The sequence below is a fragment of the Taudactylus pleione genome, unplaced genomic scaffold (genome assembly GCF_031769625.1).
Source record: "Taudactylus pleione unplaced genomic scaffold, aTauple2 ptg000244l, whole genome shotgun sequence".
Lineage (NCBI taxonomy): Eukaryota > Metazoa > Chordata > Amphibia > Anura > Myobatrachidae > Taudactylus > Taudactylus pleione.
Window position 1 is genome coordinate 1,430,546 of NW_028284646.1, and position 9,897 is coordinate 1,440,442.

Sequence of the window (9,897 nt, forward strand, 5' to 3'; positions counted from 1 at the left end):
CCTCACTGTTAAGTTCCTGCAGTTCGCAGTGCACTTTTGCATTACTAGAGCTGTAAAATCAAAGGCTGGGGGCCCTGACATAGGGAGGCCTGTGGCACTTACCCCCTGTGCAACTACAGCCACTGTGCATGCGACTCAGAATCAGCCCTTATACGTTTGTGCACTCTGCTCCATCCGTCCGTCCTGGAGGTCACTTACAGTACCCTATCTTTTCTCATGTTCCTGTGTCTTGACAACGCAACTGCTCCTCCAGTATCACAATGTAAAGATGGTTGCCACTGACAATAATTCAGTCAATGTTGCAATGTCTTAAATCACACCCATAATGTTGCCCACAATGGGTATCTCCATGGCCAGTGGTGTGCACAGGACGATTGATCCACTGTTACTTCATGGTTATTGGTCCCTCCCTCGGAATGAACCACCAATGTCCTGTACTGCAGATCAAAGATTAGTCCCTCCCTCCTTTATATTTCCCTCTGCTTCTTTTCTCTTTTCACCCCATCCTCTACAACCCTCCTCCTTTCTCTGAATGGCATGGCACCTGTTTACTTTGCCAATCGGTGCTGCAGCTCCTGCTCTGACATCCAGTGACCAGAGCTGACTGAAAAAACAGCATGAGACCATCCACAGTATGAGAGATAATGGTTTAGTGCTGCCAGTGCCATGCAATGTCGCCCCCCTCCCACGCCCAATGTGAAAAGTGTGGCTGGATATCAGTGATCTCAGCAAGAATAAGCTCTATTGTCATCAAGCTTGTTACTTATCATGTGAGCTGAGTTTGTTTGACCCTTTACTGAACAGTGGTGACATTGCACAGACTGGATTTTTTTTATCACCAGAATGTTTACTGTTTTACAGTACCTTATAAACCAGATAAATAGGGGCCTCACATCCTACCCTATTGTATCACCAATATGCATTAACCAATTATAATAACCTCACCCTCCACAGTGTGACACATATTCAGTATTCAGTCCTAATAATGTCACCTAATTTCGCACACCCCCAGTGTGCCACCCATATCCATTATTATTAGAAGATAATAGTGAAATTAGGGAATGGGAAGATCATTAAGAGACTTGTGGATGTTAATGCATTAATATGATAGGCAGCCCTCTGTGTACAGTTCCACCCTGATATGACAGGTCACTGGAAGCCACTGGCCTTGAAATTAATGGGAAGCGCTGATTGGCTGAGAGCAAGGGAATGGTTGCTATGGCTCTGTTGTTATTTTACAAAGACCATTGGATGTCTACTTGGACCAAAGTGCCCATCCAAGGATTTGTTAAGTATTTAATTGGTTTATTTGGGATGTGTTTCTTTTTTATTTTTTAATATTAATTTTAATTGAATTTTCACAACACATCAATAAGGATAGATACGATACAGAATAGAAAAAAGGGATGGGGAAAAAACAGGTTATGGCTTGCAAGCCTGGGTACATCATATGAACACACATACAAAATACAATGTTGCAAGTATATCAAAACATGAAAAGTACTTACCAGAAAGAACTGCCTAGCATTTTATTGGAACAGAAGTGGAGACATAATGACAACCAAAAATATGTGTATAAGCGGCATTCAGGTAACAGGAATGTGTGTGTGTGGGAAGGAATGCGTGTGTGAGAACCCCCTGTATCCCAGAATGACATACTTTGATAAATGGAAACAGGTCTGAAAAACTGAACTCCAAACTCCAATCGTCATCAGTTAAAGACGAGACCAGCCTTCCATTTCACTAGTGCAGGACATTTTAAAGGTTTATGAGTTCCCCGAAGGAGGTTGTATCACCAGGAAATACACTCTTTATAAGTGGCTTTAGTGAACCTCTCAAGGAAATATCTGGGAATAGCTGACAATGGGTTGGAGCCCAAAGATAAACAATGCAACCAATTCTTCAATTGAAGATATTTAAAAAAATGTTTAGCTGAAATTAAAAAGTTATCCGGAAGTTAGACAAAGGGGAGTAGGAAACCTACCAATGTTACCCAAAGATACAGCCCTGTTGTCCTTCCAATTATCAAATCTAATTCGGGATCAAATGAGCCACACCCTCTAAAAAAATGCTAGTAGTCAGTAAATTGAAGTCACCTAATTTAGGAACTACTGTATGCCATGTGTGAAGGGTGGCTAGTACTACTGTAGATTGAGAGAGAGAGGTTGATGACTACCAGAATGCGGAAGCCACAAAAAATTTGTCAAGGAGAAATGGATAGGACATACCCTGTTCTGAGAGAAGCCACAGTTTGGGATTGTCTGCTATAAACCAATCCTTAATTTGATATAATGAACATGCCATTTGTTAAAATTCTAGTTCTGGAAATGCTAGAACACTTTCTAATTTTAGACAAGGACATAGGGCCTGATTCAGCATGGATCACAATTGCAACAGCGTACACAGATTGGTTCGATGGTCTGTACTGCTCATGCATATACATCGCAGTGCGTGTGCGCAGGTTAGTATTGCGGTCATACTGCGATTGCACATGCAGAAAAAAGTCATTGTAGAGTGAGTGACGGGACATCAGCGTTTTGGGTGACTAGAAAGTGGTCAAAGAAAAGCAGGCATGCCGGTCAGTTTGAACTGGGTGTGCATAAATTAGACACTGTGATGGCATACGCAGCTTGAGTACTCACTGTGCGATGAGAGTTGCAATTTCTGAGACAGGTCAGAGCTGCTGTAATTGTGCGTGATGGTCTGATGTTACTCAATATTACCGATTTGTTACGGATGTGAGAAAGCGGTAGTGGGCGTCTTTATGCTTGCCCAGCAGTTGCAAAAATTAGCATATTTATGCATCTAATCTGCTGTAGGTAGAGACGGTTTACCTAAAAGAGGGAGATAATTGCATTGCACTAATTCATCCACCCTTGATTTTATTTGGATCCCCAGATTTGTAAGATCTCTATACTACCAGGCATATTGATAGGAACTCTGAAACTCCATCAGCAGGGCAGCGGGAATGTTAATCAGGAGGGCCTCCATCTTAGAAGTGTACAACTTGTAATAGAACACCTGAGCACATTTCTCTAAGACAGTATGTAAGGATGGTAGAGAAGATTATTGATTAATAAGGCATAAGATAACGTCATCTGCAAATAAACAAATTTTGTGAAATGAGCCGTGTACTATGGGGCCTTGAATTGCTGCTGTGATCCATAAAGTTTCAGCTAGGGGCTCTATCAACAGTGCAAACATTAAAGGGGAAAGTGTGCATCCCTGTCAGTTACTATTAGTGATGGAAAAGACAGAAGAGAAAAACCCATTCTCGAAAACTCTAGCTGATATATTAGACTAGAGGGCTAAAACAGAAGTTAATGATCTGTCAAAATGCTTCAACACAGCTGTCCTGTAACCCCAGTGGAGCCTATTGAACGTTTTTTCAGCATACAAGGAGAGCAGTACTAAGTGTAACAGATCACTACAAGTGGCGAAGGCCTCTATTACATTGATAAAATGTCTGGTATAGAGACGAGTGGTTCGGATTCTATGGAATCTGAACCGCTCTGAACACTGGGGATCCGAGTCCAGCCAAACGCTGTTCAGGTGTTCTCCACCTGACTCTGATCCCACTTCACGGCCAAACGGCGGCCTCCTGCCATCAGATTCTCACGAGAGAATCCGATGTCAGGGCCCCACTAGTGTAGGGCAGACCGCAGTGATAGCGGTCTGCCCTAAACAGAAACAAACACACAGGCACCGTCAGACAAACTCTCATTGGCTGCTGCGGCCCTGGAGGGAGCTGGCTGGAGCTCACTCATGAGCTCCGCCTTCCGGCTCCTCCCGCTGCGGGTGATAGTGCAGAGAGGAGCGGACGGTTGTGGTCACAGCAGGAGCGGGGATTCAGGTAAGTTTTTTTTTTTTTCCTTGTGTGTAAGGCGGCGCTACTGGGTGCACAACTAATGGGGGCACTTCTATTGGGGGCACTTCTATTGGGACACACTACTAGGGGCACTTGTAATAGGGGCATACTAGGGGTACTACTACTGGGGGCATACTAGGGGCACTATTACTGGGGGTATACTACTGAGGGCACTACTACTAGGGACACTACTACTGGGGGCATACTACTAGGGACACTACTACTGGGGGCATTCTACTAGGGGCACTACTATTGGGGGCATACTACTAGGGACACTACTACTGGGGGCTTACTACAGGGGGCATACTACTAGAGGCACTACTAATGGGGGCATACTACTGAGGGCACTGCATAGGGGGCACTACTACTGAGGGCATTGTGTAAGGGACACCACTGCTGGGGGCATTGTGTAAGAGACACTATTGCTGTGGACATTGTATAAGGGGCACTACTGCTGTGGGCATTGTATAAGGGGAATTACTACTGTGGGCTTTGTGTATAAGGGTCACTAATGTGGACATTGTGTAAAAGGGGCACTACTGTTGGCACTGTGTAAAAAAGGCACTACTGTGTGTCGTAACATAAATAAGAGACACTACTTGGTGTAATGTGAATCAGGGGCACTATGTGCAGTGTAATGTGAATAAGATTGTTCACGGTGACTCCTTGGGCCGTTGCCCACTGTGTAAACAAGTACTGTGACCTTGCTGGTCGTACCCCACTGGGAAGGGCCCAAGGTGCATTCCATCTTGCACTACCTTTCATTTCTGCCACTGCTGTGTGGCAATGTTTCATAGATGTGCTTTAAACTGTGGTGTCTGTGCCGCTGCGGCGCTGCTCTGTCACTTAGTAACCAGTCAGCTCACTGCAACCTTCGGCCAATAATGGTGAAAACAATATTATAAGCTGTGAGGTGGTGTAAATTGACTGTAAATGACTGGAAATTATTGTTATTGAGGTTAATAATACTATAGGAAGAAAAAAAGCCCAATTTATGTGATTTTAGCTTTTTTGGTAAATTTTCGTAAAAAATCAAAACAAAATCAATGTGCAGTACATTAGGGAATCCAGACAGCCTATTGAATGCTATCTAGAGGTTCTGCCACTCTGACTCATGACTGGGGAATGAGATATATGTATGCCATATTTTTTTTCAAAGCACAGAGCACTTAAGTTAAATACCTGGAAAAAGTAGCATGTGTAATCCCCAACACCCTAGCGCTTACAGGCTGAAAGGAGCCTATTGCAAAAAAAGTGCAGGGCACACAATAATGTATGCAAACCAGATACTGCATAGTTACTGCAAGACAGTGGGCCTGATTCAGACCCGGTCACTAGATGCGGACGCTGGCTCCCAGCGTATGCAAATTCAGCTAAGTGACATCAAGGCAGGCGATTGCACAGCAAGGCATAAGCATGCCCACTATGTCTTGGCGTGCGATCACTTTGTGCATGCAGACGCCCACCAGCCTGTCTTTAGCCACCCACTAGCGAACATCATCTCCAGGAAGTATATACAACAATCGATACATTGGGTTCCATCGGAACTGACTGCAGCTCTTGCGGTTGACTATACCCTACCGCAAGCACTGCATGCACTTCACTGTGTAATTCAGGTGGCGTGTACTTTGACGCTGCCTGTTAATTATGCATGCCTCTGTAATGGCGTTAAGATACTCAGGCACGCCTGCGTTCGCACCTCTGCTCCCACGTTTCCAGTGGCCTGCCCCAGGTTACCACCTACAAACGGCATGACCTGTCACTCATTCAGCTGGGCTGTCTCTGCTGGGTGAGCGACTCCTTCCCGATCACTTGTACTAGTTTGCGCACGCGCACTGCGATGCTTACGAATGTGCACTTTGCAAAACATCGCTAGCTCCGAGCGATCGCTTGCTAGCGAATGGGTCTGAATCAGGCCCTGTGTATTTTGAGTGCGGTGACACTCGGATTCTGTACAATAGGAAGGCTGCAGGTGTTGCGCACCCTCTCCTGACACACCTTTTTTGTATAAAAATCTGCACCGCCTCCTCATCTGATAGGGAGTCCAGGCCCATCTGAAGTCTGTAGGTTTGTCTGGTACATACCCTAATGGGGCTCTGTATTTGGTGATGCTCCTGTGCCCTCCTCCTGTGTTGCTCCTCAATAGAGAGGACAGACATCTGATAGAAGCTCAGAAAACTTGCAATTGCTACACCTACTGTACACAGGTGAAATGGAGGTAGGAGTGGTTTATATAGGGGTTGGAATAATCTAAATGGGCATCTTGTATGTTAATTGCTCTTTAAGTGCTAGTTCTGTGCGAGTTTACGACTCATAAACTATTACATCCGGAAAGTTGTATGTTTAACATGTAAAACATCTGGATTGCATGTTGGTCTTTTGCGAGGAGGGTTGATGCAAGTTTACGGCGAGTTTTCATGTTATCTTAGTTAATTACATTCAACGAATGCAAACTTATTACATTTACCCCATGGTCATATTCTGGATATGTTTTTTAGATATATGTAACATGGCTTGAAGATATATTCAATGAGGGTTCAATGTGAGAGTTCACAGTCAAGAATACAACTAGGCAGCGAGTTTGAATGTCGAGTTATCAACAGTGATAGAGATATCAGGTTGGTAACTGCTATTGGCCTATTATTATTGATTCTGTTTTGGTAATGTTAAGTTGAGGTGGTGAGGTGATATCTAAGATGAAAAGGAAGCAAGACATTCAGAAATACGGACCAATACAGATGGCGACAAAGCTGGGAAGGATACGTAGATTGAAGATATTGAAATCCTAAGAAGCAGAGGTTTGCCAATAGATATGGTATAGATTGAGAAAAGCAGAGGACCTTAGACTGAGCCTTGTGGTACTCCAACTGATACAGGTAGTAAAGAGGAGATGGATTAATTGAAACGAATACTGAAAGAGTGATTAGATGATTAGGATAAGAACCAGGAATAGGGCAGTGAGCCTGATTCAGACTCGGTCGCAAGCGCTGAGCGCTCGCAACTGGGTCGATGGTGGCCCAGTGCGCATGCGCACGACAGAGCCAGCTCCGTCGTGCGAATGCGCGAGACCCGGATAGCGACGGGCACTCCGTTGCTCCGGGTCTTGTACCAAAGGGGGCGTGCTGTCGATGTTGGTGGGCGGGCTGGTGGAGTGGCTGTCCAAACGGATCGTTCCCATGTGAACGCCTCCGTCTGGGGCCGGCCCCACTGACATCATGAATGATGTCAGTTGGAGAGATTTCGGCTCTGTTAGAGCCGAAATCTCTCTGGGGCTTGCGGCAACGAGACCCTACCACAAGGGTCTCGTCGCAAGCCCGATGGTCGCGATGGTCTTGACCATCGCGACCATCTTCCTGGCCGCTCGCTATAGCTATGCGAGCGGTCAGAAGGCCATTAAAAAAAGAAATAGCCCGGCCCTGATTCAGAGCGAGCGCTCTGGCAGAGCGAGCGGCTCTGAATCAGGCCCAGTGTTCTGAAGACCTAGGGACTGTAGTGTTTGTATAAGAAGAGAGCGGCCAACAGTGTCAAATGCAGCAGAGAGATCTAGAAAAATAAGGAGTGACCAGCTTGCACTTTTCTTATTGTTTTTCCAAAAGTGACATAATGGAGATAATGCACTTTCTGCAGAAATATTACATTATGGCCATAACATTTATGTTTGCATTACATTTTTCACCACCCCAGCACATTGCTTGTAACTGCTTAAATTTCACTCTCATGACAGAAAGACACAGGATATTGCAATCATGAAATTTTAACAACCACTTGTAAAGTTATCCTAGAAATTCTGTATAAATTTAAAAGCATGGTAAACAAAAATATATCCTGCTCTGCAGTTGTATATTACACAGCTGTATATTTTTTTATTTTGTCTATTATAACTTTTCAGCTTAAAATTATTACCTTACAAAGAGATTGACCTTTCATAGATATTGTTAAGAAGGTATAATATTTTATAGTAACATTTAACAGTTTTTTGTGATAAGACTGGACTCTGGGGGTGATTCAGTACTGGATGGAATTGCAAAGCTGTATGCAAGCAGCTATGTAATTCCGTCCTTGCAAACATGCAAATGCAGCAGGAGGTGTATGCAGGGCTGCCATTAGACATTGTGATAAATGGGAGTCTGCATTCAGCATTGCAATGGCGTGCAATGCAGAATTAGCCCCTCTGATCAATGAAAAGAAAATTATCTGTTGCTCGGTGCAGTAAGTATTTTCTAACTGTTGGTAGCTCTTGTTTTGTAATTTCTGATTGAAAAATAAATATGATATATGCATACAGTACATCATTTTGCTGTCATCTGTCTCAAAACATTTGCTGTCCTAAGTTGGATGATGTGTCAATAAGGAACTTTTGAAAAACCGTTCCAGTAGTTATTAGTGAGTTACTTTGTATGACTGATAGTGATTAAAAGACACTATAACATGGCTGTATCAATTTATTTTGTATGCCTGAAATATATGATTAATTTAAAAAAATAAGTAAGGAAAAGTAAATTCCTAATCATCAGGCTGTAATATGTATGTATGTATCATTCACTTTTGAATTTAACTTGCTACAGTCATAACAAAAATTTATCTAATCCATACTTTTGTCCTATCGACTTGTTGCCTGGGAAGATGCCTCCCCGTGGTCGGACCTATCCGCTTGTCCCTGCCAGAAACCAACGCCGTGTCGGAATACATCCAAGAGAACTTAAAAAAGAGATTTATTTGACCATCTACAATCACCTGCTGGAGCGGGATTCTTCTTTGTTTCTAAAAAAGATGGAGGCCTGAGGCCATGTATAGATTATAGACGCCTGAATGATATTACAGTAAAAAACAGATACCCTCTACCATTGATAATCAAATTCAAAGGATCAAGGATCCACTATATTTTCTAAATTAGATCTCCAAGGTGCATACAACCTCATCCATATCTGATCAGGTGATGAGTGGAAAACAGCATTCAACACAAGGGACAGTCATTCTGAATATTTGGTCATGCAGTTCTGGCTGTGCAACGCACCTGCTGTTTTTCAAGGATTTTTCAATGAGATTTTTAGGGATCTCTTATATGTCTCAGTTGTTGTCTACTTAGATGACATTTTGATTTTTTCATCTTCTCCTGAGGAACACCATAATCATGTAAAAGAAGTCTTGTCTCGTCTGAGGAAGAACCAACTGTATTGTAAATTGGAGAAATGTGTGTTTGGTGTACCAAGTATTCCATTTCTTGGATATATAATTTCAGGATCGGGTTTAGAAATGGACCCCAAAAAAGCCCAATTAATACTGGATTGGTCCCGTCCCACGTCTTTGAAAGCCATCCAGAGACTTCTTGGTTTCTCAAATTACTATCTGTGTTTTATCAAGGGATTCTCCTCTTTGATGGCTCCCATCACAGCCCTATCTCATAAAAGGTGCCAACCCTGCTCTGTGGCCCCCTGAGGCGGAGACAGCTTTTCATCTTATCAAGCAAGCTTCTATAACAGCTCCAGTGTTGAGACAACCAGATACCAATAGGCCATTTTTACTGGAAGTGGATGCTTCATCTGAGGCAGTGGGAGCTGTCTTGTCACAGCATTTTGAGGTTAACCAGATTCACCCGTGTGGTTTCTACTCAAAGAAATTCTCCCCTGCCGAAATAAATTATGCCATAGACAAACAGGAGCTATTAGCTGTCAAACTGGCTTTAGAGGAATGGCGGTACCACCTAGAGGGCACTAAGTTGCCTTTTACCATTTTTACAGACCACAGGAATCTTCTTTGTCTGAAAAATATTCAATGTGTAGTTTGGCCCGATGGCCAATATTTTTTGCACGTTTTCATTTTACCCTGTCGTATCGCTCTGGGGATCTCAATCAGATGGCCGATGCCTTGTCATGGTCACTGTCCACTGATAGTGGTCCAGAAACTCCTCTGCATATACCCATGCTGGAGTCAAAGGTGTTTGCCACTATACAACTGCAACCACCTGTTGGGAAGACCTTTGTGGCCCCAGAGTTGAGGAAACAGCTGCTGACATGGGCCCACTCATCTCC